Source organism: Nothobranchius furzeri, unplaced genomic scaffold, assembly GCF_043380555.1.
Source record: "Nothobranchius furzeri strain GRZ-AD unplaced genomic scaffold, NfurGRZ-RIMD1 Scf060, whole genome shotgun sequence".
Classification (NCBI taxonomy): domain Eukaryota; kingdom Metazoa; phylum Chordata; class Actinopteri; order Cyprinodontiformes; family Nothobranchiidae; genus Nothobranchius; species Nothobranchius furzeri.
This window is the reverse complement of record NW_027223077.1, coordinates 25,001-35,000: the sequence shown is the minus strand read 5'-3', so window position 1 is coordinate 35,000 and position 10,000 is coordinate 25,001.

Sequence of the window (10,000 nt, the reverse complement as noted above, 5' to 3'; positions counted from 1 at the left end):
TTGAAAATTTTCCTGCACTCATGGTCATCCTACGAGGACACTTTGAAAATAAACACGACACTCTGGTCATCCTGTGGAGAGAGGACAAGAGGGTGGATCACGGTGGGACTGCCGTGACCCTAAGCTACTATTGAGGCATCAACCTGGGATGAGCTGGGGTCTGACATCCCCCTGTTGCCATGGAGGTCTAAAGGATGACCATTAGTTGTGGTTCTCGCCCCGGGACTTGGGTCAGAGTACAGCCGAAGTGGAGCACTTGTGTCGGACTAGGGAGGCTGTGCCGTGCCCCCTGGAGGTCTAAAGGATGACCAGTAGTTGTGGTTCTCGCCCCGGGACTTGGGTCAGAGTATAGCCCAAGTGGAGCACTTGTGTCGGCCTAGGGAGGCTGTGCCGGGCCCCCTGGAGGTCTAAAGGATGACCATGAGGTCAAAAGGATGACCAGTAGTTGTGGTTCTCGCCCCGGGACTTGGGTCAGAGTATAGCCCAAGTGGAGCACTTGTGTCGGACTAGGGAGGCTGTGCCGTGCCCCCTGGAGGTCTAAAGGATGACCAGTAGTTGTGGTTCTCGCCCCGGGACTTGGGTCAGAGTATAGCCCAAGTGGAGCACTTGTGTCGGACTAGGGAGGCTGTGCCGTGCCCCCTGGAGGTCTAAAGGATGACCAGTAGTTGTGGTTCTCGCCCCGGGACTTGGGTCATAGTATAGCCCAAGTGGAGCACTTGGGTCGGACTAGGGAGGCTGTGTCGTGCCCCCTGGAGGTCTAAAGGATGACCAGTAGTTGTGGTTCTCGCCCCGGGACTTGGGTCAGAGAATAGCCCAAGTGGGACACTTGTGTCGGACTAGGGAGGCTCTGCCGTGCCCCCTGGAGGTCTAAAGGATGACCAGTAGTTGTGGTTCTCGCCCCGGGACTTGGGTCATAGTATAGCCCAAGTGGAGCACTTGGGTCGGACTAGGGAGGCTGTGTCGTGCCCCCTGGAGGTCTAAAGGATGACCAGTAGTTGTGGTTCTCGCCCCGGGACTTGGGTCAGAGAATAGCCCAAGTGGGACACTTGTGTCGGACTAGGGAGGCTCTGCCGTGCCCCCTGGAGGTCTAAAGGATGACCAGTAGTTGTGGTTCTCGCCCCGGGACTTGGGTCAGAGTATAGCCCAAGTGGAGCACTTGTGTCGGACTAGGGAGGCTGTGCCGTGCCCCCTGGAGGTCTAAAGGATGACCATTAGTTGTGGTTCTCGCCCCGGGACTTGGGTCAGAGTACAGCCCAAGTGGAGCACTTGCGTCGGACTAGGGAGGCTGTGCCGGGCCCCCTGGAGGTCTAAAGGATGACCAGTAGTTGTGGTTCTCGCCCCGGGCCGTGGGTCTGAGTATGGCCCAAGTGGGACACTTGTGTCGGACTAGGGAGGCTCTGCCGTGCCCCCTTGAGGTCTAAAGGATGACCAGTAGTTGTGGTTCTCGCCCCGGGACTTGGGTCATAGTATAGCCCAAGTGGGACACTTGTGTCGGACTAGGGAGGCTCTGCCGTGCCCCCTTGAGGTCTAAAGGATGACCATGAGGTCAAAAGGATGACCAGTAGTTGTGGTTCTCGCCCCGGGACTTGGGTCAGAGTATGGCCCAAGTGGTGCACTTGTGTCGGTCTAGGGAGGCTGTGCCGGTCCCCCTGGAGGTCTAAAGGATGACCAGTAGTTGTGGTTCTCGCCCCGGGACTTGGGTCAGAGTATAGCCCAAGTGGAGCACTTGTGTCGGACTAGGGAGGCTGTGCCGGGCCCCCTGGAGGTCTAAAGGATGACCAGTAGTTGTGGTTCTCACCCCGGGTCGTGGGTCCGAGTCTGGCCCGAGTAGAGCACTTTGGTCGGCTACCGGGGGGTGTGCCGTGCCCCCTGGAGGTCTAAAGGATGACCAGTAGTTGTGGTTCTCGCCCCGGGACTTGGGTCAGAGTATAGCCCAAGTGGAGCACTTGTGTCGGCCTAGGGAGGCTGTGCCGGGCCCCCTGGAGATCTAAAGGATGACCATGAGGTCAAAAGGATGACCAGTAGTTGTGGTTCTCGCCCCGGGACTTGGGTCAGAGTATAGCCCAAGTGGAGCACTTGTGTCGGCCTAGGGAGGCTGTGCCGGGCCCCCTGGAGGTCTAAAGGATGACCAGTAGTTGTGGTTCTCGCACCGGGACTTGGGTCAGAGTACAGCCCAAGTGGAGCACTTGTGTCGGTCTAGGGAGGCTGTGCCGGGCCCCCTGGAGGTCTAAAGGATGACCATGAGGTCAAAAGGATGACCAGTAGTTGTGGTTCTCGCCCCGGGACTTGGGTCAGAGTATAGCCCAAGTGGAGCACTTGTGTCGGACTAGGGAGGCTGTGCCGTGCCCCCTGGAGGTCTAAAGGATGACCAGTAGTTGTGGTTCTCGCCCCGGGACTTGGGTCAGAGTATAGCCCAAGTGGAGCACTTGTGTCGGCCTAGGGAGGCTGTGCCGGGCCCCCTGGAGGTCTAAAGGATGACCATGAGGTCAAAAGGATGACCAGTAGTTGTGGTTCTCGCCCCGGGACTTGGGTCAGAGTATAGCCCAAGTGGAGCACTTGTGTCGGACTAGGGAGGCTGTGCCGTGCCCCCTGGAGGTCTAAAGGATGACCAGTAGTTGTGGTTCTCGCCCCGGGACTTGGGTCAGAGTATAGCCCAAGTGGAGCACTTGTGTCGGACTAGGGAGGCTGTGCCGTGCCCCCTGGAGGTCTAAAGGATGACCAGTAGTTGTGGTTCTCGCCCCGGGACTTGGGTCATAGTATAGCCCAAGTGGAGCACTTGGGTCGGACTAGGGAGGCTGTGTCGTGCCCCCTGGAGGTCTAAAGGATGACCAGTAGTTGTGGTTCTCGCCCCGGGACTTGGGTCAGAGAATAGCCCAAGTGGGACACTTGTGTCGGACTAGGGAGGCTCTGCCGTGCCCCCTGGAGGTCTAAAGGATGACCAGTAGTTGTGGTTCTCGCCCCGGGACTTGGGTCAGAGTATAGCCCAAGTGGAGCACTTGTGTCGGACTAGGGAGGCTGTGCCGTGCCCCCTGGAGGTCTAAAGGATGACCATTAGTTGTGGTTCTCGCCCCGGGACTTGGGTCAGAGTACAGCCCAAGTGGAGCACTTGCGTCGGACTAGGGAGGCTGTGCCGGGCCCCCTGGAGGTCTAAAGGATGACCAGTAGTTGTGGTTCTCGCCCCGGGCCGTGGGTCTGAGTATGGCCCAAGTGGGACACTTGTGTCGGACTAGGGAGGCTCTGCCGTGCCCCCTTGAGGTCTAAAGGATGACCAGTAGTTGTGGTTCTCGCCCCGGGACTTGGGTCATAGTATAGCCCAAGTGGGACACTTGTGTCGGACTAGGGAGGCTCTGCCGTGCCCCCTTGAGGTCTAAAGGATGACCATGAGGTCAAAAGGATGACCAGTAGTTGTGGTTCTCGCCCCGGGACTTGGGTCAGAGTATGGCCCAAGTGGTGCACTTGTGTCGGTCTAGGGAGGCTGTGCCGGTCCCCCTGGAGGTCTAAAGGATGACCAGTAGTTGTGGTTCTCGCCCCGGGACTTGGGTCAGAGTATAGCCCAAGTGGAGCACTTGTGTCGGACTAGGGAGGCTGTGCCGGGCCCCCTGGAGGTCTAAAGGATGACCAGTAGTTGTGGTTCTCACCCCGGGTCGTGGGTCCGAGTCTGGCCCGAGTAGAGCACTTTGGTCGGCTACCGGGGGGTGTGCCGTGCCCCCTGGAGGTCTAAAGGATGACCAGTAGTTGTGGTTCTCGCCCCGGGACTTGGGTCAGAGTATAGCCCAAGTGGAGCACTTGTGTCGGCCTAGGGAGGCTGTGCCGGGCCCCCTGGAGATCTAAAGGATGACCATGAGGTCAAAAGGATGACCAGTAGTTGTGGTTCTCGCCCCGGGACTTGGGTCAGAGTATAGCCCAAGTGGAGCACTTGTGTCGGCCTAGGGAGGCTGTGCCGGGCCCCCTGGAGGTCTAAAGGATGACCAGTAGTTGTGGTTCTCGCACCGGGACTTGGGTCAGAGTACAGCCCAAGTGGAGCACTTGTGTCGGTCTAGGGAGGCTGTGCCGGGCCCCCTGGAGGTCTAAAGGATGACCAGTAGTTGTGGTTCTCGCCCCGGGCCGTGGGTCTGAGTATGGCCCAAGTGGGGCACTTGCGTCGGACTGGGGAGGCTCTGCCGCGCCCCCTGGAGGTCAAAAGGATGACCAGTAGTTGTGGTTCTCACCCCGGGTCGTGGGTCCGAGTCTGGCCCGAGTAGAGCACTTTGGTCGGCTACCGGGGGGTGTGCCGTGCCCCCTGGAGCCATGGGAGTGAGCTCCAGCAGACTGGTATTTTTCGGAGAACCAGGCCCACACTCCTCAGACTTTGTGCCCAGGGACAGGCCACCAAAATCGGCCGCGGCTCGTGCACTTTGCCCCTGCGTTTCTCCCAGAACCAGAGCCGGAAAAATCCCAAAATTGATGCCCAGAGATAGTCGACTCTGCCTGGAATAGATTGCCACCCAAACCCGCCAACTCACGCTGGTTTTCCGATGGCCTCACCTACTAACCCGAGCATGGTCATCGCTCGCACCTTCCAAAACCTCCAGGGGCGCAGGCACTTTTCATTTACTGGCCATAAGGCCGACCGCCTTAAGCGTTAAGCGATAAGCGAAAGGCTTAGTTTGGACTTAGTTTTTGGAGCGACGAGGTCGCCGTTTTGTCAATTCTGAACCGATTTTCACGCGGTTTTCGACTGCCTGCGCCTGGGGAGCCGCCCAGAAGCCCCAGGCAGTGTTCTGGGTGGACTTCCGGACCGGTCCGGACCCGGTACCGGCCGGGGGAACCGCACCACGCCTCTCGGGCGTTTCTACACCGATTTTCGCGGGGTTTTCGACTGCATAGACGGGGCCACCTGCTGCAGGGCCCGAGGGAGGGCCTTACTGAGCTGGGTCCGACGCAGGGCCCGGTTCCTGGAGCCCGCTGGGGGGGGGGGGGGGTTCTCTAAGGCTCACGGCGGGCTGCTGAGGGGCCGGATCGGATGCAGACAGGCGCTCCTCTGCCCAGGTCTTTGCTCCCCTGCCCCACTAGGAATGGAAGACACACTGCCAACAGCTTCTGGAGGGTGATGGGCCCTGCTGCAGACCAGGTCCGACCCAGGTTTCAGCTATCCCACCCCGCAGGGACTTAAAGACACACTGCCATCAGCTTCTGGAGGCTGCTGAGCTCTACTATAGAGCAGGTCCGACCCAGGTTTCAGCTCCTGCAGCCCACTAGGACTTAAACACACACTGCCATCAGCGTCTGGATGGTGATGGGCCCTGCTGCAGACCAGGTCCGACCCAGGTTTCAGCTATCCCACCCCGCAGGGACTTAAAGACACACTGCCATCAGCTTCTGGAGGCTGCTGAGCTCTACTATAGAGCAGGTCCGACCCAGGTTTCAGCTCCTGCAGCCCACTAGGACTTAAACACACACTGCCATCAGCGTCTGGATGGTGATGGGCCCTGCTGCAGACCAGGTCCGACCCAGGTATCAGCTCCTGCACCCCGCAGGGAATTGAAGACACACTGCCATCAGCTTCTGGAGGCTGCTGAGCTCTGCTATAGACCAGGTCCGACCCAGGTTTCAGCTCCTGCACCCCGCAGGGAACTAAACACACACTGCCATCTGCAACTGGAGGCTGCTGAGCCCTGCTGCAGACCAGGTCCGACCCAGGTTATGGCTCTCCCACCCCCCTGGGACTTAAACACACACAGCCATCAGCTTCTGGATGGTGATGGGCCCTGCTGCAGACCAGGTCCGACCCAGGTTTCAGCTCCTCAACCCCGCAGGGACTTAAACCCACACCGCCATCAGCTTCTGGAGGGTGATGGGCCCTGCTGCGGGCCAGGTCCGACCCAGGTTTCAGCTCTCCCACCCCGCAGGGACTTAAACACACACAGCCATCAGCTTCTGGGGGCTGCTGAGCCCTGCTGCAGACCAGGTCCGACCCAGGTTTCAGCTCTCCCACCCCGCAGGGTCTTTAACACACACACTGCCATCAGCTGCTGGAGGCTGCTGAGCTCCGCTATAGACCAGGTCCGACCCAGGTTTCTGCTCCTGCACCCCGCAGGGAATGAAAGACACACTGCCATCAGCTTCTGGAGGCTGCTGAGCCCTGCTGCAGACCAGGTCCGACCCAGGTATCGGCTCTCCAACCAGGCAGAGACTTAAACACACACACACACACACACACTGCCATCAGCTTCTGGGGGCTGCTGAGCTCTGCTGTAGACCGGGTCCGACCCAGGTTTCTGCTCCTCCACCCCGCAGGGACTTAAACACACACTGCCACCAGCTTCTGGAGGGTGATGGGCCCTGCTTTAGACCAGGTCTGACCCGGGATATAGCTCTCCCACCCCGCAGGGACTTAAACACTCACTGCCATCAGCTGCTGGAGGCTGCCGAGCTCTGCTGCAGACCAGGTCCCACCCAGGTTTCTGCTCCTGCACCCCGCAGGGACTTAAACACACACTGCCACCAGCTTCTGGAGGGTGATGGGCCCTGCTGTGGACCAGGTCCGACCCGGATATCAGCTCTCCCACCAGGCAGGGACTTAAACACACACTGCAATCAGCTGCTGGAGGCTGCTGAGCTCTACTATAGACCAGGTCCGACCCAGGTTTCAGCTCTCCCACCAGGCAGTGACTTAAAGACACACTGCCATCAGCTGCTGGAGGCTGCTGAGCTCTTCTATAGACCAGGTCCGACCCAGGTTTCAGCTCTCACACCAGGCAGGGACTTAAACACACACTGCCATCAGCTGCTGGAGGCTGCTGAGCTCTGCTATAGACCAGGTCCGACCCAGGTTTCAGCTCTCCCACCAGGCAGGGACTTAAAGACACACTGCCATCAGCTGCTGGAGGCTGCCGAGCCCTGCTGCAGACCATGTCCGACCCAGGTTTCAGCTCTCCCACCAGGCAGGGACTTAGAGGCACGCTGCCATCAGTTTCTGGAGGCTGCTGAGCTCTGCCATAGACCAGGTCCGACCGAGGTTTCAGCTCTCCCACCCCGCAGGGACTTAAACACACACTGCCATCAGCTGCTGGAGGCTGCTGAGCTCTGCTATAGACCAGGTCCGACCCGGGATATAGCTCTCCCACCCCGCAGGGACTTAAACACACACTGCCATCAGCTGCTGGAGGCTGCTGAGCTCTTCTATAGACCAGGTCCGACCCAGGTTTCAGCTCTCCCACCCCGCAGGGACTTGAACACACACTGCCATCAGCTTCTGGAGGCTGCTGAGCTCTGCTATAGACCAGGTCCGACCCAGGTTTCTGCTCCTCCACCCCGCAGGGAATTAAAGACACACTGCCATCAGCTTCTGGATGGTGATGGGCCCTGCTGCAGACCAAGTCCGACCCGGGTTACAGCTCTCCCACCAGGCAGGGAATTAAACACACACTGCCATCAGCTGCTGGAGGCTGCTGAGCTCCGCTATAGACCAGGTCCGACCCGGGTTCCTGCTCCTGCACCCCGCAGGGACCAAAACACACACACTGCCATCAGCTTCTGGAGGCTGCTGAGCTCTTCTATAGACCAGGTCCGACCCAGGTTTCAGCTCTCCCACCAGGCAGGGACTTAAACACACACTGCCATCACCTTCTGCTGGCTGCTGAGCTCTGCTGCAGACCAGGTCCGACCCAGGTTTCAGCTCCTGCACCCCGCAGGGAACTAAACACACACTGCCGTCACCTTCTGCTGGCTGCTGAGCCCTGCTGCAGACCAGGTCCGACCCAGGTTTCAGCTCCTGCACCCCGCAGTGGATTAAAGACACACTGCCATCAGGTTCTGGAGGCTGCTGAGCTCTGCTGCAGACCAGGTCCGACCCAGGTTATGGCTCTCCCACCCCGCAGGGACTTAAACACACACCGCCGTCAGCTTCTGGATGGTGATGGGCCCTGCTGCAGACCAGGTCCGACCCACGTTTCAGCTCTCCCACCCCGCAGGGGATGAAACACACACTGCCATCAGCTTCTGGAGGCTGCTGAGCTCTGCTAAAGACCAGGTCCGACCCAGCTTTCAGCTCTCCCACCAGGCAGGGAGTTAAAGACACACTGTCATCGGCTTCTGGAGGGTGCTGAGCCCTGCTGCACACCAAGTCTGACCCAGGTTTCAGCTCATCCACCCCGCAGGGACCTAAACACACACTGCCATCAGCTTCTGAGTGGTAATGGGCCCTGCTGCAGACCAGGTCCGACCCAGGTTTCAGCTCCTCCACCCCGCCATCACCAGCTGGAGGCTGGCTGCTGCTCCTGCACCCTGCCATCAGCTGCTGGAGGCTTCTGTTCCTCCACCCCGCCATCAGCAGCTGGAGGCTGGCTGCTGGAGGCTGGCTGCTGCTCCTCCACCCCGCCATCACCAGCTGGAGGCTGGTTGCAGCTCCTGCACCCCGCCATCAGCTGCTGGAGGCTGCCTGCAGCCCCTGCACCCCGCCATCAGCTGCTGGAGGCTGGCTGCAGCTCCTGCACACCGCCATCAGCTGCTGGAGGCTGCCTGCAGCTCCTGCACCCCGCCATCAGCTGCTGGAGGCTGGCTGCTGCTCCTGCACCCCGCCAGCAGCTGCTGGAGGCTGGCTGCTGCTCCTCCACCCAACCATCAGCTGCTGGACGCTGGCTGCTGCTCCTGCACCCCGCCATCAGCTGCTGGAGGCTGGCTGCTGCTCCTCCACCACCCAACCATCAGCTGCTGGACGCTGGCTGCAGCTCCTCCACCCCGCCATCAGCTGCTGGTGGCTGGCTGCAGCTCCTTCACCCCGCCATCAGCTGCTGGTGGCTGGCTGCAGCTCCTTCACCCCGCCATCACCAGCTGGAGGCTGGCTGCTGCTCCTGCACCCCGCCATCAGCTGCTGGAGGCTGCCTGCAGCTCCTGCGCCCCGCCATCAGCTGCTGGAGGCTGGCTGCTGCTCCTGCACCCTGCCATCAGCTGTTCGAGGCTGGCTGCAGCTCCTCCACCCCACCATCACCAGCTGGAGGCTGGTTGCAGCTCCTGCACCCCGTCATCAGCAGCTGGAGGCTGCCTGCTGCTCCTGCACCCCGCCATCAGCTGCTGGAGGCTGCCTGCAGCTCCTGCACCCCGCCATCATTTGCTGGAGGCTGGCTGCAGCTCCTGCAACCCGCCATCAGCTGCTGGAGGCTGGCTGCTGCTCCTCCACCCCACCATGACCTGCTGGAGGCTGGCTGCAGCTCCTTCACACCGCCATCAGCTGATGGATGCTGGCTGAACGCTGGAGGCTGGCTGCTGCTCCCACACACCGCCATCAGCTCCTGGAGGCTGGCTGGCTGCTGGAGGCTGTCTGCTGCTGCTCCTCCACCCCGCCATCACCAGCTGGAGGCTGGCTGCTGGAGGCTGGCTGCAGCTCCTGCACCCCACCATCAGCTGCTGGAGGCTGGCTTCTGCTCCTCCACCCCGCCATCAGCTGCTGGGGGCTGGCTGCTGGAGGCTGGCTGCAGCTCCTCCACCCCGCCATCACCAGCTGGAGGCTGGTTGCAGCTCCTGCACCCCGCCATCAGCTGCTGGAGGCTGCCTGCTGCTCCTGCACCCCGCCATCAGCTGCTGGAGGCTGCCTGCACCTCCTGCACCCCGCCATCAGCTGCTGGAGGCTGGCTTCTGCTCCTCCACCCCGCCATCAGCTGATGGAGGCTGCCTGCTTCTCCACCCCGCCATCACTAGCTGGAGGCTGGCTGCTGGAGGCTGGCTGCAGCTCCTCCACCCCGCCATCAGCTGCTGGAGGCTGCCTGCAGCTCCTGCACCCCGCCATCACCAGCTGGAGGCTGGCTTCTGCTCCTCCACCCCGCCATCAGCTGATGGAGGCTGCCTGCTTCTCCACCCCGCCATCACTAGCTGGAGGCTGGCTGCTGGAGGCTGGCTGCAGCTCCTCCACCCCGCCATCAGCTGCTGGAGGCTGGCTGCTGCTCCTGCACCCCGCCATCAGCTGCTGGAGGCTGGCTGCTGCTCCTCCACCCAACCATCAGCTGCTGGACGCTGGCTGCAGCTC